The sequence below is a fragment of the Panulirus ornatus genome, chromosome 17 (assembly GCF_036320965.1).
Source record: "Panulirus ornatus isolate Po-2019 chromosome 17, ASM3632096v1, whole genome shotgun sequence".
NCBI classification, from domain to species: domain Eukaryota; kingdom Metazoa; phylum Arthropoda; class Malacostraca; order Decapoda; family Palinuridae; genus Panulirus; species Panulirus ornatus.
The window spans coordinates 33,616,730-33,643,553 of NC_092240.1; the positions used below are offsets into that span (position 1 = coordinate 33,616,730).

The 26,824-nt window shown below is 40.4% G+C and overlaps 1 protein-coding gene across 4 annotated transcripts in view; it reads right to left on the reverse strand.

Annotated features, from left to right (window-relative positions):
* Herp (Homocysteine-induced endoplasmic reticulum protein) overlaps window positions 1-26,824 on the reverse strand; it is a 188,355-nt gene that overhangs the window by 113,907 nt on the left and 47,624 nt on the right. The window contains exon 2 of one of the 4 annotated variants that reach the window (XM_071672215.1): window positions 19,712-19,998. The gene's annotated coding sequence lies outside the window, so the exon portion shown is untranslated. Of the gene's footprint in view, window positions 1-12,726; window positions 12,882-19,681; window positions 19,999-26,824 lie in introns of those variants that run through there. The other 3 variants (XM_071672214.1, XM_071672213.1, XM_071672216.1) reach the window with 3 other exon arrangements.

Consider the following 26,824-nt stretch of genomic DNA (forward strand, 5'->3'; position numbering starts at 1 on the left):
TTCACTCTATTCCTTGCAGCCTTTCACCCTTCTGCATGTTCAGGCCCTGATCACTCAAAATCTTTTTCACTCCATCTTCCCACCTCCAACGTGGTCTCCCATTTCTCCTCGTTCCCTCCACCTCTGACACATATATCCTCTTGGTCAATCTTTCCTCACTCATTCTCTCCATGTGACCAAACCATTTCAAAACATCCTCTTCTGCTCTCTCAACAACACTCTTTTTATTACCACACATCTCTCTTACCTTATCATTACTTACTCGATCAAACCACCTCACACCACATATAGTCCTCAAACATCTCATTGCCAGCACATCAACCCTCCTCCGCACAACTCTATCTATAGCCCACGCCTCGCAACCATAAAACATTGTTGTAACCACTATTCCTTCAAACATACCCATTTTTGCTTTCCGAGATAATGTTCTCGACTCCCACACATTCTTCAAAGCTCACAGAACTTTCACCCCTCCCCCACCTATGATTCACTTCCGCTTCCATGGTTCCATCTGCTGCCAAATCCACTCCCAGATATCTAAAACACTTCACTTCATCCAGTTTTTCTCCATTCAAACTTACCTCCCAATTGACTTGTCCCTCAACCCTACTGTACCTAATAACCTTGCTCTTATTCACATTTACTCTCAGCTTTCTTCTTTCACACACTTTACCAAAATCAGTCACCAGCTTCTGCAGTTTCTCACACGAATCAGCCTCAAGCGCTGTATCATCAGCAAAATATAATTAACTCACTTCCCAAGCTCTTTTATCCACAACAGACTGCATACTTGCCCCTCTTTCCAAAACTCTTGCATTCACCTCCCTAACAACCCTATCTATAAACAAATTAAACAACCATGGAGACATCACACACCCCTGCCACAAACCAACATTCACTGAGAACCAATCATTTTCCCCTCTTCCTACACGTACACATGCCTTACATCCTCGATAAAAACTTTTCACAGCTTCTAACAACTTGCCTCCCACACCATATATTCATAATACTTTCCAAAGAGCATCTCTATCAACTCTCTCTCTCTATATATATATATCTATTTTTATTATATTCTTTTTATTTTGCTTTGTCGCTGTCTCCCGCATTTGCGAGGTAGCGCAAGGAAACAGACGAAAGAAAAGGCCCAACCCATCCCCATACACACGTATATACACACACGCAAATATAAATACCTATACATCTCAATGTACACATATATATACACACACACACAGACACATACATATATACCCATCCACACAATTCACACTGTCTGCCTTTATTCATTCCCATCGCCACCTCACCACACATGGAAAACCATCCCCCTACCCCCTCATGTGTGCGGGGTAGCGCTAGGAAAAGACATTAAAGGCCTCATTCGTTCACACTCAGTCTCTAGCTGTCATGCAATAATGCCCGAAACCATAGCTCCCTTTCCACATCCAGGCCCCACACAGCTTTCCATGGTTTACCCCAGACGCTTCACATGCCCTGATTCAATCCACTGACAGCACGTCAACCCCAGTATACCACATCCATCCAATTCACTCTATTCCTTGCCCGCCTTTCACCCTCCTGCATGTTCAGGCCCCGATCACTCAAAATCTTTTTCACTCCATCTTTCCACCTCCAATTTGGTCTCCCACTTCTTGTTCCCTCCACCTCCGACACATATATCCTCTTGGTCAATCTTTCCTCACTCATTCTCTCCATGTGCCCAAACCATTTCAAAACACCCTCTTCTGCTCTCTCAACCACGCTCTTTTTATTTCCACACATCTCTCTTACCCTTACATTACTTACTCGATCAAACCACCTCACACCACACATTGTCCTCAAACATCTCATTTCCAGCACATCCACCCTCCTGCGCACAACTCTATCCATAGCCCACGCCTCGCAACCATACAACAATGTTGGAACCACTATTCCTTCAAACATACCCATTTTTGCTTTCCAAGATAATGTTATCGACTTCCACACATTCTTCAAGGCTCTCAGGATTTTCGCCCCCTCCCCCACCCTATGATTCACTTCCGCTTCCATGGTTCCATCCGCTGCCAGAGCCATATATATATATATATATATATATATATATATATATATATATATATATATATATATATATATTGACTGGTTGGTAAGGTTATTTAATGTATGTATGACTCATGGTGAGGTGCCTGAGGATTGGCGTTGTACAAAGGCAAAGGGGATAAGAGTGAGTGCTCAAATTACAGAGGTGTAAGTTTGTTGAGTATTCCTGGTAAATTATATGGGAGGGTATTGATTGAAAGGGTGAAGGCATGTACGGAGCATCAGATTGGGGAAGAGCAGTGTGGTTTCAGAAGTGGCAGAGGATGTGTGGATCAGGTGTTTGCTTTGAAGAATGTATGTGAGAAATACTTAGAAAAGCAAATGGATTTGTATGTAGCATTTATGGATCTGGAGAAGGCATATGATAGAGTTGATAGAGATGCTCAGTGGAAGGTATTAAGAATATATGGTGTGGGAGGCAAGTTGTTAGAAGCAGTGAAAAGTTTTTATCGAGGATGTAAGGCATGTGTACGTGTAGGAAGAGAGGAAAGTGATTGGTTCTCAGTGAATGTAGGTTTGCGGCAGGGGTGTGTGATGTCTCCATGGTTGTTTAATTTGTTTATGGATGGGGTTGTTAGGGAGGTGAATGCAAGAGTTTTGGATAGAGGGTCAAGTATGAAGTCTGTTGGGGATGAGAGAGCTTGGGAAGTGAGTCAGTTGTTGTTTGCTGATGATACAGCGCTGGTGACTGATTCATGTGAGAAACTGCAGAAGCTGGTGACTGAGTTTGGTAAAGTGTGTGAAAGAAGAAAGTTAAGAGTAAATGTGAATAAGAGCAAGGTTATTAGGTACAATACGGTTGAGGGTCAAGTCAATTGGGAGGTGAGTTTGAATGGAGAAAAACTGGAGGAAGTAAAGTGTTTTAGATATCTGGGAGTGGATCTGGCAGCGGATGGAACCATGGAAGCGGAAGTGGATCATAGGGTGGGGGAGGGGGCGAAAATTCTAGGAGCCTTGAAGGATGTGTGGAAGTCGAGAACATTATCTCGGAAAGCAAAAATGGGTGTGTTTGAAGGAATAATGGTTCCAACAATGTTGTATGGTTGCGAGGCGTGGGCTATGGATAGAGTTGTGCGCAGGAGGATGGATGTGCTGGAAATGAGATGTTTGAGGACAATGTGTGGTGTGAGGTGGTTTGATCGAGTAAGTAACGTAAGGGTAAGAGAGATGTGTGGAAATAAAAAGAGCGTGGTTGAGAGAGCAGAAGAGGGTGTTTTGAAATGGTTTGGGCACATGGAGAGAATGAGTGAGGAAAGATTGACCAAGAGGATATATGTGTCGGAGGTGGAGGGAACGAGGAGAAGTGGGAGACCAAGCTGGAGGTGGAAAGATGGAGTGAAAAAGATTTTGTGTGATCGGGGCCTGAACATGCAGGAGGGTGAAAGGAGGGCAAGGAATAGAGTGAATTGGATCGATGTGGTATACCGGGGTTGACGTGCTGTCAGTGGATTGAATCAGGGCATGTGAAGCATCTGGGGTAAACCATGGAAAGCTGTGTGGGGCCTGGATGTGGAAAGGGACCTGTGGTTTCGGGCATTATTGCATGACAGCTAGAGACTGAGTGTGAACGAATGAGGCCTTTGTTGTCTTTTCCTAGCGCTACCCCGCACACATGAGGGGGGAAGGGGATGGTATTCCATGTGTGGCGAGGTGGCAATGGGAATGAATAAAGGCAGACAGTGTGAATTGTGTGCATGGGTATATATGTATGTGTCTGTGTGTGTATATATATGTGTACATTGAGATGTATAGGTACGTATATTTGCGTGTGTGGACGTGTGTGTATATACATGTGTATGGGGGTGGGTTGGGCCATTTCTTTCGTCTGTTTCCTTGCGCTACCTCGCAAACGCGGGAGACAGCGACAAAGCAAAATAAATAAATAAATATATATATATATATATATATATATATATTAAAAAAAAAATATATATATATATATATATATATATATATATATATATATATATATATATATATATATATATATATATATATATATAAAATTTTTTTTTAATTTTCCAAAAGAAGGAACGGAGAGGGAGGCCAGGTGAGGATATTCCCTCAGTGGCCCAGTTCTCTGTTCTTAACACTACCTTGCTAACGCGGGAAATGGCGAATAGTTTGAAAAAAAAAAAAAAAAGAATATATTATCATCCACAGAACATGGATTGAACCAGGGCAAGTGACGCATCTGGGGCAAACCATGTGAAGTTTCGTAGGGCCTGGATGTAGAAAGGGAGGTGAGGTTTCGTTGCATTACACATGACAGCTAGAGACTGAGTGTGAATGAATTTGGCCTTTGTTGTCTTTTCCTAGTGCTACCTTGCATGTGTGCAAGGGGAGGGGGGATCTATGTATCAGAGGTGGAGGGAACGAAGAGAAGTGGGAGACCAAATTGGAGGTGGAAGGATGGAGTGAAAAAGATTTTGAGTGATTGGGGCCTAAACATGCAGGAGGGTGAAAGGCCTGCAAGCGATAGAGTGAATTGGAATGATGTGGTATACCGGGGTTGACGTGTTGTCAATGGATTGAACCAGGGCATGTGAAGCGTCTGGGGTAAACCATGGAAAGTTCTGTGGGGTCTGGATGTGGAAAGGGAGCTGTAGTTTCGGTGCATTATTACATGACAGCTATAGACTGAGTGTGATTGAATGTGGGCATTGTTATTTCATGTGTGGCAGGGTGGCAATGGGAATGAATAAGGGCAGACAGTATGAATTTTGTACATGTGTATATATGTCTGTGTGTGTATGTATATGTATACGTTGAGATGTATAGGTATGTATATGTGCGTGTGTGGACGTGTATGTATATACATGTGTATGTGGGTGGGTTGGGCCATTTCGTTTGTCTGTTTCCTTGTGTTACCTCGCTAACCCGGAAGACAGTGACAATGCAAAATAAATAAATAATATATACATAAATGCCCATACACATAAATAAACATACATATACATATCAACATATACACAGACATATACATATTCATACTTGCTCATCTTCTATCCATTCCCAGTGCCACCCCGCCCTACAGAAAACAGCATCACTGCTCCTTGCTTTAGTGATGTTGTGCCAGGAACACTTCTGCCATCGTATCATCAGACACATTCAACAATCCTTCACATTACTCATTGAATCTCCTCCTCACGACCTGTTCTCACTTTTCCATTTACCCTCTCCACTAACTTTCCAATATGTTCTTTTCTTTTATTCTCACATGATCAACCTCCTTCCAAAACATCCTATTCTCCCTGAAGTTTAATTATACTTACTCACCCCAGCTCTCATTTGCCCACTTTTTCAAGCCCTGCACCTCCTTCTTTTCCTCCTACCACTTTCTACCAAGTGTATGCATTCCTTCCCTAAGTTGTGCCTCTACCTCTCTCTTTTCTCTTTTACAAGCAAATCTACTTCATCATCCAACCACACAAAACCCTTTATCACCTGCTTACCTCCCACACATATCTCTTGTACATGCCAGCATTGCTTCCCTACATATCTCCCATTCCTCACCTACTCCCCTTATTTTGTTTTATATCACCCTTTACCAAACTATACTCAGCCTCTCCAGTTAGTTATTGACACAAGTCTCTTTCCCAAGCTAACTTACTTTCACTACCCTCTCACAAAAATCTAAACAGATTATCACTCTTGATTCTACCAGGTACTGATTACAAACCCCATCAGGTACCTCTCTTAACACATTCACACCCAAGAGTCCTTCTTTTGCATGTCTAAATATCAATATGTAATCCAATAATACTTTCTTAACATCTTTCCAACTCATCCATGTATATCTATGCATGTCTCTCTTTTTAAACAAGGCATTCCCAATCATCGGTTCTTTTTCAGCACACAACTCCACAGGCTGTACACAATTCCTGTTCTCCTTAATATCTCTATATCTTTGATGCCCATTTTCTCTGGGAACTCCCATCAAAGGGTGGCCACGACAAAAGAATTTCCATTTACCCGTCCTTACATCCCTTCCTCAAATACACTGTTCCATGCATTCCCCCCCATTTCTCTCCCTCCAGTATTCTTCCATTTCCCCGTGTCATGGGAGGTTTTCCTCCCACACCAACCCATTTAATTGTACCATCATACACTCTCCTTGTAAACTCCCCATCTTGCATTCTTCCCACATGCTCAAACCACCTCAAAGTATTATCTTGTACCCAATCTACCACACCACAATTCATTCACTGCCATACCACATCTCTCATACACCCCTCACTTCTGTGTTCATTCCATCTAGTCATACCACATGCTCCTCTCAAATAGCTAACTTCCACACCCTGGATTTCTTCATTCCATGTAATCATACCACATGCTCCTCTCAAATAGCTAATTTCCACAGCCTGGATTCTTGATCTCTGTGACACATTCCATGTCCATGTTTCAGCTGCACAGATCAGAGTTGGGAGGACTTTGCTGTCCCTCAATCATGTCTTCACTTCCATACTTAAAACTCTACCCTTCGTTATTCTAATAAAGAACTAATGACTCTTCTACCCTGTTCTGCTCCCTCCCTTACATCTCCTTCTGTATCACCAAACTTACCCAAAACAGCTCCAAAATACTTAAGTCTTTAATCTCTTCCAGTCTTTCTCCCCATATCCAAAACACAGTTTTAACATGCTTTCTTCTTTTATTTTAAATGGTTTTGAAAAATTTATACTTTCATCCTTTTTTCTTTCAAATACCATTAACCTACTCTTACTTGCATTTACCTTCAACTGCCTCTGCATATACACATCATAAAACACAACATTCTGCACTCCTCTTCACTCTCAGCAAACAACACTATCATTTGCAAACAGGCTTGTCACTAGCTACCATACCTCACTGCCACATTCCGTCTCTGCATCCCCTTTCCTTAGTTTTGCTTTCATCTCTCTTTTAACTCAGTCCATTCATCTTTTCTTTCTTTCAAACTATTCGCCATTTCCCGCATTAGCGAGACAGCGTGTGAGACGTACACAATCACCTGGAGGTCTCCTGTTCTTGGGGAAGGGGACATATGTGTCCCGCATGGTCAACATTCTTCTCTTACAAAGCAAACGCTTAGGTTTGGCTCCTGTGACATAAGATGAATGTTTTTTTGTACGTTAAAGATTTTGGTTGTCATTACAGTGCTTATATTGACATTATTTAGATGTGAATGTGGTCTAGCTTGGCTTCACTTCTGATATATGCAGTTTCTTATTCTTAGCAATATTTTTTGTGGTACTTTTGAGGATGAATCTTGCAACGTTTGCAAGTGTGAGTTGGCATTGATGATATGGGCCGTCCAGCTGGCCTTAGGCAACGTCCTGGTGTTCTTGGGACTGTATGATGGTTTTTTAATCACACTGGCTGTTCTTGATGCTTTCTCCCCATGCTGGTCACAAGTCATCGGTGAGGCAAGTTATACTTTGTAAGACATAACATGAAGTGGTGTGTCTTAGTACACTTTCTAGAATTTTGTCTTGTACTAGAAAGATCCCTTGCATTTGGCTGAAGGTCGTCCCGCGATTCATTTCGCCAAAATCTTCCTCTTTCAGGATCTCCCCCCAACTTGGCAGCTCTGAATAAGGTTAAGTGACTGTAGGGCGAGGTTAAAAGTTAAGGGAAATGTCATTGAGCTGATAGATTGTTTGAGAATATATAGATTTTAGTTTATACCCACCTAGAAACTGTTGCGCTTTATTACTTCGTGTAAGACCCGATCTGTATTGACATGAATGAAATTGGAGATTGTAAACGTCAAAAAATCCTGATATGGCTCTTCTATATGCTTACGTTCTTTGTATGATGATGATAATGATAGTGATTATTATTATTATACCAGTCCATTCATATATATATCAAAATGCCACAGTGGCATCACACAGCCCTGCCTGACACCCAATGTACACAGCAAGTATACCGAAACTTTCGTTCAACTCTCCATCCAATTTTACACAAAAATTTGCTCCTCTATAGAAGGCTTTCATATCATTCAACAGTTGTCCCACTACCCATAATATACTTAACACAGCCCATAATGCATTTCACTTGACTCTGTCATACAATCTTTCCAAATCCATAAATGCTGCATACAACTCCATACCTTTTACCAGATATTTTTCTCCTATCATCTTCACAAAAAAATCTGATACATGCATCCACTATCTTTTTTAAAACCCTCTTGCTTCTTACTTATTCTGTATTCAGTCACTTCAATCAACATTCTTGCATATACTTTTCCTGTTAGGCTTATTTCTCCATAATTGCTACATACATCCTTAGCACCTTTTCCTTTGAATAAAGGGGGAACAATAATAGCTTTCACCCAATCCTAAAGCACAAACTTCTGTTTCCATGTTAAACTACATATCAGATGCATCCACTCTATCACACTTTCTCCTCCATACTTCTGCATTTCAGTCGTAATCCCATCTGCTCTGGGTGCCTTTCCTACCTTCAGCCTCATTATCACCCTTTTTAACTCCCTTTTTGCTTTCGGCCCTTGCACTTATATCCTCTTCCTTCCATCCTCCATACCCATGCATGTAATAACTGCTGCCTCACCTTCTCCCACATTCATCAGTTCTTCAAAACACACTTCTTAACTTCCTTTCACTTTCTCCTTTTGATTTAGCAACTCCCCTTCCTTCCTTCTCACATTACGATTTTCAGTCTTACATCCACCCCCTTTCCTTTTTCACTTTCATCCAGTATAATTTCTTATTTTCCCCTGAACTTTTCACCCATCATTCTTCCAAAATCTTCATCTCTTTCTTTGCTTTCCTCTTTTAGCTTCTTAACAGTCTGTTCACACATCTTATATTCTTACCTCCCCCTACTTCCACTGGTACTTTCCTTTTGAGCAATCTACTACAGGTACACCATCGATTTTCTGGCACTCTTGGTTCCAAAGGCTTGCTAGATCAACCATTTTGCCAGACCAACTGTTGTTACATAATAATTATTCATCAACACACATCTAACCCACTAATTATACATCTTTCATGTGTCTAAAGTATACCATGGACTGCTAGAAATTTAAATTAAACAAATATTAAATGTAAATCAAATAAATAAATGAAATACATTATACACCTGCTCAAGACTGAGGTGTTCGTCAGCTACGAGTTTTGCAAATTTGTCCACATACTGGGCAGCTCCTTCGTGGTTTGCAGACCGCTTTTCTCTGCACACTTTATCTATGGAAATTCCTTGATGCTTCTTGAACCTTTGAATCCATCCTTCACTCACTACAGTCACGCTCATGTTGTAATTTCAGTTCTTTATGGAACAACTTAGCCTGGTCCATTATCATGCTACCTGAAAACTCCACTCCATCACTCCAATGCTGTCGAAACCATTCCATCATCACTCAATCGTGCTCAGTACTCTTACCATCTTTCATAGTTTTTCTAATCATTTGCTTCTTGGAATCGCTGTCTGCATAGAATTTCAATATTTTCTCCCTTTGCTTCTTTATATCATAAGCAGTTGATGAACAAATACTGTAGAAGTCACACAGCTTATGCACTGAAACACCACGGTCCATTTTTTCAACAGTTCTACATTATCTTGGATCGATATGGACTGGTGTTTAAGTTTGACACCATGATTGACACTCTCATATGTCTTAAAAGCCATAGCTAGGGTTAAATCTAAGCAAAATAAGCTAAGAATCTCACAGAATTGCAGTATCACCACCACCAAGTGCAGTGTAAAGAATGTAAATAAGCATGCCCTACACACAACGCCACCTGTGGCCACCCAGTAAACTAGTCTGGTGGCCGTGGTAATTTCAAGTTCCCTCACATAATTTTGCCTGGACTAAAGGAGGTGCCGAATCATCAGTTGCCGGAAATTTAGTGGTGTACCTGTATATGCCTTTTTCTTTTCTTCCACAGCAATTTAATTCTCTTCCATCCACTATACATTCCCCTTTTCATTCTTACAACTCACAACCTTGTATCCTACTTCTAATTCCACAACTTTTAAGTCTTTCTCTAAACATTTTAAACACCTTGTTCACACATGACTGCAACCCTACATTACTCCTTATGGGACCCTCAATCATACCCTCAACTGACACATTACCCACTGTCACACTTAAATAAACCGTAACTAATACCTGATCTCTTGCATCAAAACCGCAGACATCTTCACTCACATACTCCTACAACACTTGTAACTCAATATATAACAGCATGGATGATCAGTGTATGGAAAAGATTTTGGCTTTAGCATCTAGAGACAATGCATGGAGCATGGTATGCTGCTACTGTAAGAAAATTAATGGTTATACATTTTACCTCAAGGTAGAGGCAGGCAATTCAAGAATTCTGACCGACTACACCCTTGCTTTAAGGGGAAAAAAAATCTAGGGCACAAACAATTCATTCACAGTACATAAGAAAAGAAACCCAACAAAATAAGGAGGAGTTTTAAATCTTAGGCAAATTGTGGGGTTAAATTTAACAATACCTTGAGCATTTATTTGGGGTAATAGTTGGCAGGCAGCCAATGACCAGGGAGGTATATTACCAGTACTACTTGTCTTTGTATCAGAAGGGTTAGTGACAGCTGCATGGTGATCTACCATTTCAGTGGTTGTCAAGCAGCACTCCTCTGACCCAGGGAGCTGTCATTTCTTTCTGCCTCACCCACACTTAGACTACTGGCATTCTGTCCCCAAACATACAATCTCTCCTCGTCATACATAACACCTCCAACACTTAACTCACACAGCTCATTCTTCCTAACTCGAGATTTTCCTGCAGTGAGCACTACATGCTAAACCTGCCTTTCGGCAAAATGATAGGAGCAGTAGATAGAAGTTGCAGGCAGGAACATTTAGGTAGAAACATTAGGTAGAAGTAGGCAGGAACAGTCAGTTGGAACATTAGGTAAAAGCCTCTGCAAACAATCTACTGTAGTTGTCCTCTGCCAGTGGCCTATTAAGGGTGAGGCACAAAAGGCTAAGAAGCAGCCATAACAAGATCCATGGAACGCCTTGACATTCTAAATGCCAGACGAATACATCAACCCTACTAAACCTCCCTAAAACCTAAAATATAACCTTACCTCAGTCATCCAACTCAAAGCACAAAAATATAAAAGGCTATATGACTGAAAATGTTTGTGAGATAGGGTGTCAAGTTTCCTGCCCACACAGTACAAATAGGTATTCAGAGCCACTGTTATGGCAAGGACAGTTCCAGGATAAAGCCGAGTTGTATTTGAGCCACTATGGAAACAACAAAGCAGCATGTATTTTCTCCAATAATCATCTAAATTAGGGAAACCTATCACTAAATGCAACTTCCACAATGTTTTTTCTAACTCACGTTTTCATCTGTTACTGTTTTCTTCAGCTGAAGGAGTGGAAAGAGAAAATAATGCATGCATACTGAAGTCATGCCTGAATAAAAAGAATGCTGACCAATTCCTTCATCCACTTTCATGGAGTACCCACATCACTTCTAATCAGTATTTTCATAACAGTTTTTCACATCTATGTCCATCATTAACAAGAAATCATCTTCCCACACTTATATAAAAGTGCAATAAAACCTCCTAAGCCTAGAGTAATAGTTATGCAAGAATGATTGGTTTGAGATATATTTTTGGGAGAAAGAATACTTCCCACATATTCCCTGCATGTTGTAAAAGGCGACTAAAAGGGAGGGAGTGGGGGCTGGAAATCCTCCCCTCTCGTCTTAAATTTTCCAAAAGAAGGAACAGAGAAGGAGGCCAAGTGAGGACATTCCCTTAAAGCTCGTCCACTGTTCTTAACGCTACCTCACTAGAGCGGGAAATGGCGAATATGTATTAAAAAACAAGGAAAATGGTTCACATATAACAAAAACTATCTAAAAGTCTGTACACTAGACTGATCGACAAATTTTCATTGAAAAGATAATTCAAACTTGTAGCATTACATTTCAACCTAACAAGAATCTTTCCCAAACGTACTTAATATGTCTACAACTCCAAAGGATTTTTTTTTCTCCTGGAACCAAGACACCAAAATCTGCATCATGAGTATTAATAACAGAGAAGATATACTCTAAAATCAGCTATGTTCAATTAATGGTAATTAGCAATGTTGGTTTGGCTCCAGTGGTTGATTTAGTGTTATGCTATTACTTCTAACATGTTTATGACAGACAGGGAAATAGTAAGTTCTTTGCAGAGTGCCAATAAAAAAATTAGTCTAAAACAATTATCCTTTACAATAGAATATCAGCACATATAAAACTACAAATATATGTAACTCCAAAACAATACACTATGGTTATAAATAAAATCTACCAAAAATTTACCGGTACCTGTGACTTAGCTGGAACACTAATCACTATATCCTCTACAAAACTCGTCGCCACCTACGCCAACCATCACGCAAAAAATCTTATTTCACAATTCTTATGGTCACTTTACGATCTATACTAAGCTTTTGTACATAAAAGTATTTTCCCGTGTGTGTAGACAGAAGAGACTTGCCAATGTAGTCACAACTCACACGAAACTCCAGCCTATGCTCATATCAGCCGCAGTAATCATTTTCCTTGTTTTTCGAACAATTTACACGGAATGGGTATTAATCGGATGACTGACATGTACCAAACGTACGTGCGTACTAACCTTGTACTGTTGGCTAACACTTTATGCAAGGAAAGGAAGGAAGGTGACAACGAAAGAGTAAATATATCCAGTGTCTTCCGTCTCCTCCCTTCTCCGCGAAATCTCTCCTTCATCCTCAGCTGACGACAATTTGTTGGTAAGCAAAGTTCCAAAAATACTGTGAATCTTTTTATATATATTGAATAAGTTTATCAGTAGTGACACTGTAAATATTCATTTCATAATCTACAAAAATACGATTTACTTTTTAACAATTAACGTCTTTCCTGTAAAGTATAAATGAACACTACGGTTGCTTTAGAAGACTGTGTTTCTTTGACAGTTTTGGGAGTACGTAGTAATGTTTTGATTATATGGCCAATTCTCATTGGCTGGCGTCACTGATGATGATGAAATTCTTCATTACGAGTGGCTTGTCCGGGAGCGGGTTGCTCAAAGAATCTGTCAGCTTATTTCTTCAGGTATGTCAATCAATTTTTTTTTTGTTTTTGCTATTGATGCACCTCCTTTTGGTAGGTTTAACACTTATTGCTATATACAAAATGAAGCGAAATATAATGTTCATCTTGTGCACAGAAAGATAACTAACTTGTTATGGTACTCAGAGGATATTCATGTTAATATTATATAGAAACAGAAATGCAGTGGATTTGTCAATATAGTTAAATGGAGGTGCTGAGGCACCGCTAAGACAGCCAAGACAAAATATGAACGACCAGACAAACGACACTCTGTGGTGTGAGGTCAATATGTCATCGGTTGTTAGGTTTAATGTTGGGCAGTAGATATTGTTCTTTGTTTCACACAGCACCAATCGGTAAAAAGGATTACTGTAATTTTGGATATTCTTCCGCAACCTAACCTAACTTGTGATGGCGTAAACTTAAAAGTCTATGTTGAAAATCCCGATCGCGCTTTACTAAACAAAAAGCACTTCGATCATGTCATCGGGTTTTTTCTTCTGTCGAATCGTCCTCTTCGGTGGAATACCATGTCGGGACTGCAGTATATGAGATGCATACTCTCATTTCCATAATTTACTGTAAAAATGAAAGAAAATCCTAAACATGATACTTTATGATATAACTGTGCGATTACCATTTGCCCCGTCTCCTATCACTGTACATATGTACCCTCTTTACTCCTACGTATCCACACACTCAAACACACAGCCTAAGGTAGACATCCAATTATTGGGTAGTCCTAAAGGGAGGATGAACACCTTGGTTGGGTGTAGGCTAACTGCCATACCAATGATTCGAACCCATGAGGGTCCGATCTGGGGCTGGCCCGTGCTGACTCATGGTTATTATTACTTATGTGTCATAGGAAGAGGTTTACTTTTAAGCTTGTGTGTGTGTGTGTGTGTTCATTTATTTGTAGGGGAGGGAGGCGCCTCATCTGTGACGAACTTTACGTCATACAACTTTTTAAGTTTCTGTATATTGTCAAAATTCATAATTTCATAAATCAGTTTACTCGTCAACCACTTTTACACTATAACAATGTTCTTTTCTAATATCTTTTCAAGTTTCTTCTTCATATGTTATGACTCTGGTTGTTTAATCCCTGTATATTTCGAGGAACTATTTATTGTTGACATATTACATAGGTGTAAAAACTTAAGAGACTGTGATCAGGTCACTCGTCATTCTATAAAGATGGAAAAATCGAATGCTTTTAAAAAGTCCTTGTTGGTAAGCTCTGTTCTTTTGATTCTGGTGCCATCTTTGCTGCCCTCCTGTGGACTTTCTTCGTTAGTTCTTCCTGTTTATTTAGTTGCGGTGACGAAATCTGAGAAGGGATTGTTGTTTTGGCCTAAAGTAGGATATCATTTTCTGAATATTTCTTTATCCATACACTGTTGACGAGCAGATGATGTCTATTCCCAAATCTCGCTCATGAACAAATTCTTGCAGTTTTCCCCTTATTCCTGTCTGAAGACCCAGCCTCTTTATCCTCCTTTCTGATAACGTGTCTAATTCTTTTCGCAGCCCAGATAGAGCCACACTACCTAGCCTTTTCTTTAATCTGAAACAGAGCTTACTCTCTCACAGAAGTCTAATGAGGTTCGTTCCATAGGACCTCCTTTTGAACCAGATTTTTTTTATTTCGTATATATAGTGTACGGGTAGGGAGCTTTACACTCGTGAGGCGACATCTTTTGAACATTCTGTCATACTTCTTTTCGAAATTCTGTATATTGTCTGCAATTGCCCTATCATCACCCAGTTATTCATCGTTTGTGCTACTCTTTTCCAATAAAAGTATGTTTTTCATCCTTTCTAACAAGTTCCTTCTTTACTTTCATGTTATGGCCTCTGGTTGTTCTCTCGCTTCATCTGTCGAAGAACTGTGCACTATCAACATTATCAATCAGATAATAAAGATTGCGATGAGGTCACCCCTCACTCTTTCTTTTCTCTTCCATGGTGGGCCAATGTAAGGCCTTTACTTTTCACTGTAACTCATGTCTCTTAATTTCGATACCATCTTTTTTGCCCTTTTGTGGGGTTTCTGTAGTGGTCGTTTGTGCGTACGATGACAAAACTGAAAAACATTCTAGTTTTGGACGAATGTAGCATGTGAACAGCTTGCTGAATATCTTACCCATGTATTTGTACGTTATTCTATTATTTGCCTATATTTCTCCTCTATCCCCAGGGATATATATATATATATATATATATATATATATATATATATATATATATATATATATTTTGCTTTGTCGCTGTCTCCCGCGTTTGCGAGGTAGCGCAAGGAAACAGACGAAAGAAATGGCCCAACCCACCCCCATACACAATGTACACACACACACGCAAATATACATCTCAATGTACACATATATATACACACACAGACACATACATATATACCCATGCACACAATTCACACAGTCTGCCCTTATTCATTCCCATCGCCACCTCGCCACACATGGAATACCATCCCCCTCCCCCCTCATGTGTGCGAGGTAGCACTAGGAAAAGACAACAAAGGCCCCATTCGTTCACACTCAGTCTCCCGCTGTCACGCAATAATGCCCGAAACCACAGCTCCCTTTCCACATCCAGGCCCCACACAACTTTCCATGGTTTACCCCAGACGCTTCACATGCCCTGATTCAATCCACTGACAGCACGTCAACCCCGGTATACCATATCGATCCAATTCACTCTATTCCTTGCCCGCCTTTCACCCTCCTGCATGTTCAGGCCCCGATCACACAAAATCTTTTTCACTCCATCTTTCCACATCTAATTTGGTCTCCCACTTCTCCTCGTTCCCTCCACCTCCGACACATATATCCTCTTGGTCAATCTTTCTTCACTCAATCTCTCCATGTGCCCAAACCATTTCAAAACACCCTCTTCTGCTCTCTCAACCACGCTCTTTTTATTTCCACACATCTCTCTTACCCTTACATTACTTACTCGATCAAACCACCTCACACCACACATTGTCCTCAAACATCTCATTTCCAGCACATCCACCCTCCTGCGCACAACTCTATCCATAGCCCACGCCTCGCAACCATACAACATTGTTGGAACCACTATTCCTTCAAACATACCCATTTTTGCTTTCCGAGATAATGTTCTCGATATATATATATATATATATATATATATATATATATATATATATATATATACCAAGTGGCGTCCTAGCTACGTCTCTTCGTTGTATATCAACTGGTATTTCTTTCCTGATGTGATTATTACATGAAAGTGCACTTGGTAAATTATCGTGTTTCATTTTCCCCGTGGACGCGGGAAACAGCGATTAAGTATTTACATAATATATATATATATATATATATATATATATATATATATATATATGAGAGAGAGAGAGAGTAGTATTTGACGCTGTTACATAACGCAACCACAGCAAACCATCATTATTATACTTTGCGGGTTGCATCAGGTGTTTGACCTTTCTTTATAATGTAGCCATTGCAGTATGACTGCATAATGCACGTATTTCGTAAATAAATGTCATCGTCCTGAATGTGCCAAGAACGTACCGTCTGTACTCACGCCCGCAGACTTGCCCGCAGCTAAATTTGAATCAAACTACGAAATACTGCGTCAAATTCACGCCTGCCGCCAAAATGTTAGCATAGCCAGAACAGACAAAGAAAGGAAGCATATTTAGCAGGAAAACAAGGAGGATATCTTTTTCGCCATCTGGCAGGCATGAGGGGGTGAAGCGCACATATTGTGCCTCTGCATCATAACCTCTACTCCTCACTACGAGTTATCGTAACATCACAACTGTATCTGCTTCCTCTTCTCTATTTCTTATCGCTTACTGATAACGGCAGCCGGTGCTTCACTCCAGTTTGTGATTTCATTCGTTTTTCGATTAACTAGGAAAAAAGTTGGTCAAAGATTAAGCTGAGAAATATATTCACCATTATGTAACCAGTAGTATTGCAACCATTAGTTTGTGTCGTCCAACAGTCCCGTGTGATGGTTATATGTGTGTTGTATATTTTCCCAGTCACTTGGACTTTGATCAGGGTTGGTGGTCGAAGTAAAGCACAAGCGGCTGAGAAAGTCTTATCTAGTTCGGCTCATGGCCATACTCACCTGTAAAACGCTAAAGCAAGGTATAGGAGCAGTTTGGTCCTTTCATGTAAAGCCATTTGACATCGTAATATTTTTCATAACTGGGATAGTGAAAGTATTCAACACGGATGCAATTTTACTGACAAACATACACCAGAAGTTCAGTGTGCATAACTACATAAAGTTTTCACTTCATTTAGACGGTACAAAACATCAACAAAAACACTTGGCCAAGCTAGGAAGTATTACGTGTACCGTGTGTGTGTCTCCTGTGTTCTGGCCGGAGAGTTCCGTGGGCGGCTTGAGATCCACCCGGGATACATGTACCAACGCAGTAGCACACACTTGGCGCAAATTGTACAAACATCTGGTGAGTGAGATTTTCAGTGCTGGGTTTATTTTCAGTATATATATATATATATATATATATATATATATATATATATATATATATATATATATATATATATACTGTTCTTTATTATATCGATAATATAAGGATGCGAGTACTGTAGTACAGAGCTCGTCACAGATAGTACAGTTAGTACGCAGAGCTCAAAAAATGTGATAATTGAGCCGGGCAGACTCTCAAACCCAGACACCAGACGGGAGATGGTGTGGGGGTCTGGGAGTGCCCCGTCTCCTCTGTTTGTCGGAAAAGACACGACACCCAATGTAATCCAACATGCACGAGTAGATTTTTTTTTTTTATCTATCTGATTATGAAAGCCTGTCACTGTACACTTCCTGAAACAGATATCACTCAGAGATATGGGTATAACAAATAATGGTGATCTATAATTAACTGTACACCATTTTTCCGCTCAAATCAAGCTTTCGGGCGACTTGTTGGAAATGCCTAGATGTCCAAAGCATCATCAACTCGACTCCTGAGACATATCAACCTTTATTCACTGTTGATTTCCCTAAATTATTGCCCCAACAACACTGGATACGATCTTAACACAGAATGCATTATATTAGTTCTAACATTTTTCTTCCTTTTTTACCTCCAAATCTTTTATCATGCTGAAGATATTCTTTCCAAACTTCTGTTAGGGTTTATTGTCCTCAAACATTTCATTTCCATCAAAGTTCAAGCTTTAGAAGGTAAAGGAGGTAAAAACTTTCGTGCAGATGAACCCATGTGCCTTATTCACCTCACACGTAGCAGTATTAGATATTCACCTCACTGTCAGACATTCACCGCATTACAGAATGATCAATCCAGTGCTGAATATTCATCACGGTGCCAAACATTCATCCCAGTACCGAATATTTTACCCGCGCTTACTAATCCTAATCAGGAATTTCTTAGTACAAATCTTCACGCATTCTAAATCTTCACCCGTTAAATATTCATATAAAAAAGTCAAATGCTAAAATTTGATCTCATGCGTAAATATTATTTGTTGCTACATATTCAAACATGTTGAACTGTCACTTTGAACTAAATATTCATCACCATACAAAATATCCATCCCTATCTAAATATACGTCAGTATTAGACAGTCATTTCTCTCAGATATTTCAATACTAAATATTCACCTGCTATATAAAAAAAAATTCAGTTTCTAAATATTAATTTTAGGATTAGCTATTCGCCCCAATTGTAGATATTCAGTCCGTGCTGAATATCAAAAGCACTATTCCACCTAGTTCTAAATACAAATCTGACAAACACTGAACCAATTGTTTGATATTTGAGAGCGCTAAATATTCAACCGTGTGGTAAATAACACAATGCTAAATAGCTAACTCATTGATGAATATCAATGTTGCATATTCAGTAAAATGCAAAATATCTAACTCATAACATTGCTGAACATTCATCTTGATGCTAGTTTTTCAGCTTTGTGCTAGACATTCAACTATTGCAAATATTCAGCAATGAATATTAGATATTTAGCAAAGCGTTAAGTGCGCAATCCTATACGAAATACCCACGACAGTATTAGATATTCACACCACCACTAAACATTTAGTGCAGTATCAATTATTCACCCCAGCGATAAATACTAAGCGAAGTGCTAAGTATTCACCCAATCACTTTAATGTTCAGCGCAGTGCTACGTATTCACCACAGCGGTGTCATCATCATTCCAGAGCAAAAACATATGCGTACTCAAACACTTCCATTGTTAACAGTTTACCCTAATTGTCTCAACATTTCATATTCACCCAAATATCAGAATATCAGTCCCGATGACAAATATTCACATTTCCACATTATTTACCACTGCAGTGGCATTTACCGTCCTGGAAAACCAGATTTTCCACACCTATTCATGAAGAAATCCATAAAACCACGACTCTGGACCCACCATGATTTAACAAAACACATGACTGTTTACAGTATAACAAAAAGACTTTCTCACCCCCAGGTGGAAGACATTGCAGATGCTGACCTAGACATAGCTGGTGCTCCGTCCCGCATGCTGGGAATATCTGTTTTGGACGTAACTTAGCCAAGGCGAGGACTGACTCCATGGACCATGTGCAGGTGTATTTATGTAGTTGACCTTGACGCGCGTGCATGGAGACACAGGTTATGTCATGCACGGTTACACAGCAAATCACAACTGATATCGTGTTACGTACAGTACCTCTCCGATAAATGTTGCGGGATAAACGTCACCGACTCATGACCTGATAGTGTGATCCTTTATCAGTGCTGCTGACCCCGCGTTTTGTTCTGAAAAGTAAAGTGTTCTGTGGCATAAAATCACTAGTACCAGTTTCAAAGGAGATGAACTTTTTTTTTTTTCGGAACACCTTACCCTATGGGGAGGATATATATATATATATATATATATATATATATATATATATATATATATATATATATATATATATATATATATATATATGAGAAACTGCAGAAGCTGGTGACTGAGTTTGGTAAAGTGTGTGAAAGAAGAAAGTTAAGAGTAAATGTGATTAAGAGCAAGGTTATTAGGTACAGTAGGGTTGAGGGTCAAGTCAATTGGGAGGCGAGTTTGAATGGAGAAAAACTGGAGGAAGTGAAGTGTTTTAGATATCTGGGAGTGGATCTGGCAGCGGATGGAACCATGGAAGCGGAAGTGGATCATAGGGTGGGGGAGGGGGCGAAAATTCTGGGAGCCTTGAAGAATGTGTGGAAGTCGAGAACATTATCTCGGAAAGCAAAAATGGGTATGTTTGAAGGAATAGTGGTTCCAACAATGTTGTATGGTTGCGAGGCGTGGGCTATGGATAGAGTTGTGCGCAGGAGGATGGATGTGCTGGAAATGAGATGTTTGAGGACAATGTGTGGTGTGAGGTGGTTTGATCGAGTAAGTAACGTAAGGGTAAGAGAGATGTGTGGAAATAAAAAGAGCGTGGTTGAGAGAGCAGAAGAGGGTGTTTTGAAATGGTTTGGGCACATGGAGAGAATGAGTGAGGAAAGATTGACCAAGAGGATATATGTGTCGGAGGTGGAGGGAACGAGGAGAAGAGGGAGACCAAATTGGAGGTGGAAAGATGGAGTGAAAAAGATTTTGTGTGATCGGGGCCTGAACATGCAGGAGGGTGAAAGGAGGGCAAGGAATAGAGTGAATTGGAGCGATGTGGTATACCGGGGTTGACGTGCTGTCAGTGGATTGAATCAAGGCATGTGAAGCGTCTGGGGTAAACCATGGAAAGCTGTGTAGGTATGTATATTTGCGTGTGTGGACGTATGTATATACATGTGTATAGGGGTGGGGTTGGGCCATTTCTTTCGTCTGTTTCCTTGCGCTACCTCGCAAACGCGGGAGACAGCGGCAAAAAAAAAAAAAAAATGTATAAGTAATGAAAGGGTAAGAGAGATGTGTGGTAATAAAAAGAGAGTGGTTGAAAGAGCAGAAGAGGGTGCACTGAAATGGTTTGGTCACATGGATAGAATGTATGAGGAAAGATTGACAAAGAGGATGTGTATGTCAGAGGTAGAGGGAACGAGAAGTGGAAGACCAAATTGGAGGTGGAAGGATGGAGTGAAAAAGATTTTGAGCGATCGGGGCCTGAAAACAGAGGAGGGTGAAAGGCGAGCAAGGAATAGAGTGAATTGGAACGATGTGGTATATCGGGGTCGACGTGCTGTCAAGGGATTGAACCAGGGCATGTGAAGCGTCTGGGGTAAACCATGTAAAATTTTGTGGGACCTGGATGTGGAAAGGGAGCTGTGGTTTCGGTGCATTACACATGACAGTTAAAGACTGAGTGTGAACGAATGTGGCCTTTGTTGTCTTTTCCTAGCGCTACCTCGCGCGCGCGCGCGAAGGGAGGGGGGGGGGTGACATTTCATGTGTGGCGGGGTGGCGACGAGAATGGATGAAGGCAGCAAGTATGAATATGTACATGTGTATATATGTATATGTCTGTGTATGTATATGTTGAAATGTATAGGTATGTATATGTGCGTGTGTGGGCGTGTATTATATACATGCGTATGTGGGTGGGTTGGGCCATTCTTTCGTCTGTTTCCTTGCGCTACCTCGCTAACGAGGGAAACAGCGACAAAGTATATCATATATATATATATATATATATATATATATATATATATATATATATATATATCCAATGATTTATTAACCGGTCTTTAAGGGTTAAGTTAGGTTAGCCACGTATAAATTTAGCAAGTTGCTCAGTGGTAAATCTTGCGTCACAATGAAGTCTAAGTAACATATTTTGCTTTTGTGACGGGATCTAAACAAAGATGAGCGCGGGTTGCACTGGGAACAATTGTCAAGTCAGTCAGAAAACAGAAGTGAATCAGAAGTAAAAGGTTTGGATCAAGGATTAATGATCTTTGCGCTTCAACTTCATGAATGAAAAAAGATGCAAATCTACGTGTGCCAAAACTGGTCGTCCATACAAGACGTTTGAGAAGTGGGTGGATATCACATAAACAGTGGAAAAACGAAAACTGCTTAGGTACAATATGTAAAGCTCAATATAAGGTAGAATGTATACAATGTGAGGGGGTAGGGCATCACTGAAGCAACAGCAGGTGTTTACTGATCTTGAAAATGCCAAGAATCCGGACTCCATCGAGAAGCACTTCACAGAGAAGACCAAATTACAAACAAAACATGTACAGTGATTGGACGATAAATAATCACAAAGAAATGATTGTCCGGATTCTTGGTCCTTTACGTAAGTCTGTTTACAAACACACTCATATCACTGTAAAAAGTTTATGTTTAAAAATTCGAGTTTACGCGCATAAAATCTTATAATCAGAAAATGTGCAGAAACGATGAATACCATTACGTATTTGATTGTTAAGGTGTTAAAGATAGACGAAAATCGTAAGCACTAAACGTGGTGGTATGTTCATGAGACTCTCGTGCTGAAACACTGCCAACTGCTAAATATTACTCGACTCGCGCGACCTGCGGAAGTATGGCTCCAACTGCTGGAGTATCGACAGACGTTCATCATGCCAATGTTTAGTGCTACGGCGACGACACATGCTCTCCTCAATGATGCCGATTTGCCAAGCACCGAATGTTGACTAAGGCACACCTTACCGATGCGTATCCATTGTAGTGTCGTCCACAGTCAGGGGCATTTGCCACACAACTGTCTGCTCTCACTATGGGATACTGACACAGTAAGTAGAATGATACGTACCATAAACGGAAATGAGGGGATGGGCTGTTTGTAGGCAAGGGCCCGTGTCAGGTTAGAGCCTGGCGAATGTTCAACAATTTACATTCACACCAGTCGGTATCTGATATTATAAAAGATTACTATCGAAACTCTTTTAACCAAACATTACAACATTCATGTTTCTTTATGAGTGTCCATTATAATCTTGCATAACAAGCACTATACCCTTCCCATTAGAATCTCTCCATAATTTACCATTAACCTCCAAATAGAAATGATAAAAGCTTACCCCTGCTTCACACATAAGCAACCTGCACTCACAGATCCCCCTCCTCCCAACAACTCCGACGATGACAAAATATGTGTACACACCGGTATGACCCGACATGCAGCAAACGACCGCCCTGCCAACCTAGTCTTTAACACCACACCAGGCATACTTCCCAGACATGTACGAGTTATGCTTTCTTGTCTGCGCTCTGGACACCACTCAACTCTACAATACTACAAACACCGATTCAACATATGACAAAACCTTTCACGCTGAAGATGCAACTCCAGATGGAAGACACTGAACACTAACTTACAAATCGTCTTGCACTTACCTAACACAGACATACATCTATCGCCACATTTCTTTACCTATGGTCCCCTCCGATGGACGTGGCTGGCTTAACGAGCGCTGCGGGAGCACATAAGGCCTTCTAAAGCAAGAAGGGAAAGGTATTATCAGTCCTATACATCAACTTTTTATAAAATGTGTATAGGGTAAATAATGCAGACGCATGTATAAAAAAAAAAAAAATGACTTTTATCTTGAAAACGGAAACCTCTCAGAAAAGCTGAAGCCAGAAATGTCAAATATCTAACTTAAAACACTATTTTTTTATCGTCTTATAAAACATTAATTAATGAAGCACTGCTTCTAAACATTTACCGCTTTTCATTACATATATATTTTCTTGATCATTAGAACAGTTACACTGGACGTATAATATAGATAATTACATTGCATCAGCTCTCTAAAGTATGGATACTATAAATAATCTAGTCTTCATGGCAGATTCAAAGTCACAAACGAGTGGGCGACTGGCCCTCATCCTAGTAGCCTCGCCTCGCCCATAACGAGATTACCGTGTAGTCATACATGACCCGCATCATAGGGGAAGTCCTGCTTGAATTCTTCCTCTCTCCCTCGACCTGAGTGGACAGTCATCACGTTCAACTTTATAACTCAATCTCTACTCGCCATCTGCATATTTAGCGAACAAGCGGAACAATTTACGAAATGTTTTTCCTGTTCTATCTAATGCTGACCCAGTTTTCACACAAAATTACGATGTGATTATTTCAAATAATACATTGTTAGAAATATATTCTGTATTACTAGTACATTCTTTCAATGAATTTAGCTGGCTGTTTCACGAGTTTGTTGCATGTGTTCGATTTTTGTCTTTATAAGTAATTACTTATTTACAAAGTGTGCAGAGATGGGGTCCCATCACTTAAACTTTCAGGTGGAGATTTTGCTACTAGGCAGTGCTGGCACATAGCCCTCACAGCAAGAAATGAAGAATTGATAATGAAACAGCTGTGTTTTACCTGTTGTTGAATGCTTTGTAAGATGGAGAGAGCGCATTTTGTTTTTTCTAAATACCAACAACCAACGCGTACATCTGACAGGAAAGAAAGAAAAAACCTATACCAGAGAGAGAAACTTGTCATCCACTGTAGTGCTGGCTGACTACTTTGTGGCTGCGGGGGTTGGGTTAGTTGAGGGAGGGATTTTGCATGGTTCTCAACTGTTAGCTTTGATTCTTCAAAGACGATAATGTTTTGTTTTTATCATAAAATTATGCTCTTTATTTATGCAATAAGTTATAACTATGATAACAAAAGTAGGTTTTTCATGTGAATGGTGGCGGGGGGAGACACCAGTGAACCCCCCCTCAACCTACCCTCACCCAGCTGGAGACAGGCCTGCCCAAGCTTCCTAGTCGGTGGTTGCCTGCAACCTAAAACCTGTCAGTGTGTTTACATGCGTTTCTTTTTATTATTATTTCTTTTTTTTTTTTTTTACATTGGAGGCTCTAGTCACGGCTAAATGTCCACGTCAAGGCCAGGCCTGAACTGAAATGTTGTGAGGATTATGAAAGGAAAAGAGAAGACAATAAATTATTTACTTATTCTTGAGGATGTTAAAAGCCTGTATTTCAATATGTACAAAGTCATAGTTACAGGAAAAGACACGAGAATGTAGATGGTTCCAAAACTTCGAGGTGCAGGGAAAAAAGTTATCAAAACGACCCACTCTTGAGTTGCCAACGGCCACACAGTATCATGCAGAGTATTGCGTGGTCTAGCTAGTGGTGGGGCCACACAAGCAGCCAGCTCTCCGGAGCAAAAACCAAAGAAAACAAAAACCTATAGAAGAGGGAAAGTGTACCAACATTATGGCGTACGGCAAGCGGGTCAGGTTTGAAGTTAGCCTGGGGGAATTTATAAGTCGGATCGCTTTCGACTCGACTCAGTCAAGTAAGGATGCATGGGTAAAACCAGATGTGAGAACAGTACTCCATACTAAGATGAATCAATGATTTGTATAAACGGAGCAACTGTTCAGAGGAAATGAAATTTCGACATCAAACCAGGACACCCAGTTTCTTAGAGGCAGACTTTACTACATCAGTAATGTGGGTTTCCAAGGTTGTTTCGTGACTAAAGTGCGATATAAAACTAATTCACAGTTCATAATGTTAATGGCTATAATGTTTGGGAGTCTCGATGGAGCCGTACCTGATGAGCTCAATTCACTCGCGACCTCCGACGTTCCTTCACACTATGCTAGGTTGGGTCCTTAGTTTAGGTCCTACGGTACTTGCTAGGATTGGTTGGGTTCTTAGCGCAGGTCCTCAACCTTGTCTGAGGAAAATTTAGATCCTTACATTAGGTCCTCCGTTATGTCCATGGGTCAGGTTAAGTCCTAGATTTGACGTGTTTATGTTGCTGTGTTAGGCCCTAAAGTTAAGTCTAAGGTTAGGCGATAAGTCCTAGGTAGGTCCTGAGGTGAGGACTTAGGTCAGGTTGTTGAAAGTTAGATCTTTCGGTCACACTAGTTAATTGTTGGTTATATATAACATACTACCCTCTTACAGCCAGGATCGAACCCGGGGCCCATGCGCAGGATGCGGGAGCATTACAACTAGGTTATGATCACCCATCCTGACTGTTGGAGGTTAGTGTTATATAGTAGTGCACGTTCATATGCACTATTTACATGTGTGTGTGTATATATATATATATATATATATATATATATATATATATATATATATATATATATTTTTTTTTTTTTTTTTTTTTTTGCTTTGTCGCTGTCTCCCGCGTTTGCGAGGTAGCGCAAGGAAACAGACGAAAGAAATGGCCCAACCCACCCCCATACACATGTATATACATACGTCCACACACGCAAATATACATACCTACACAGCCTTCCATGGTTTACCCCAGACGCTTCACATGCCTTGATTCAATCCACTGACAGCACGTCAACCCCGGTATACCACATCGCTCCAATTCACTCTATTCCTTGCCCTCCTTTCACCCTCCTGCATGTTCAGGCCCCGATCACACAAAATCTTTTTCACTCCATCTTTCCACCTCCAATTTGGTCTCCCTCTTCTCCTCGTTCCCTCCACCTCCGACACATATATCCTCTTGGTCAATCTTTCCTCACTCATTCTCTCCATGTGCCCAAACCATTTCAAAACACCCTCTTCTGCTCTCTCAACCACGCTCTTTTTATTTCCACACATCTCTCTTACCCTTACGTTACTTACTCGATCAAACCACCTCACACCACACATTGTCCTCAAACATCTCATTTCCAGCACATCCATCCTCCT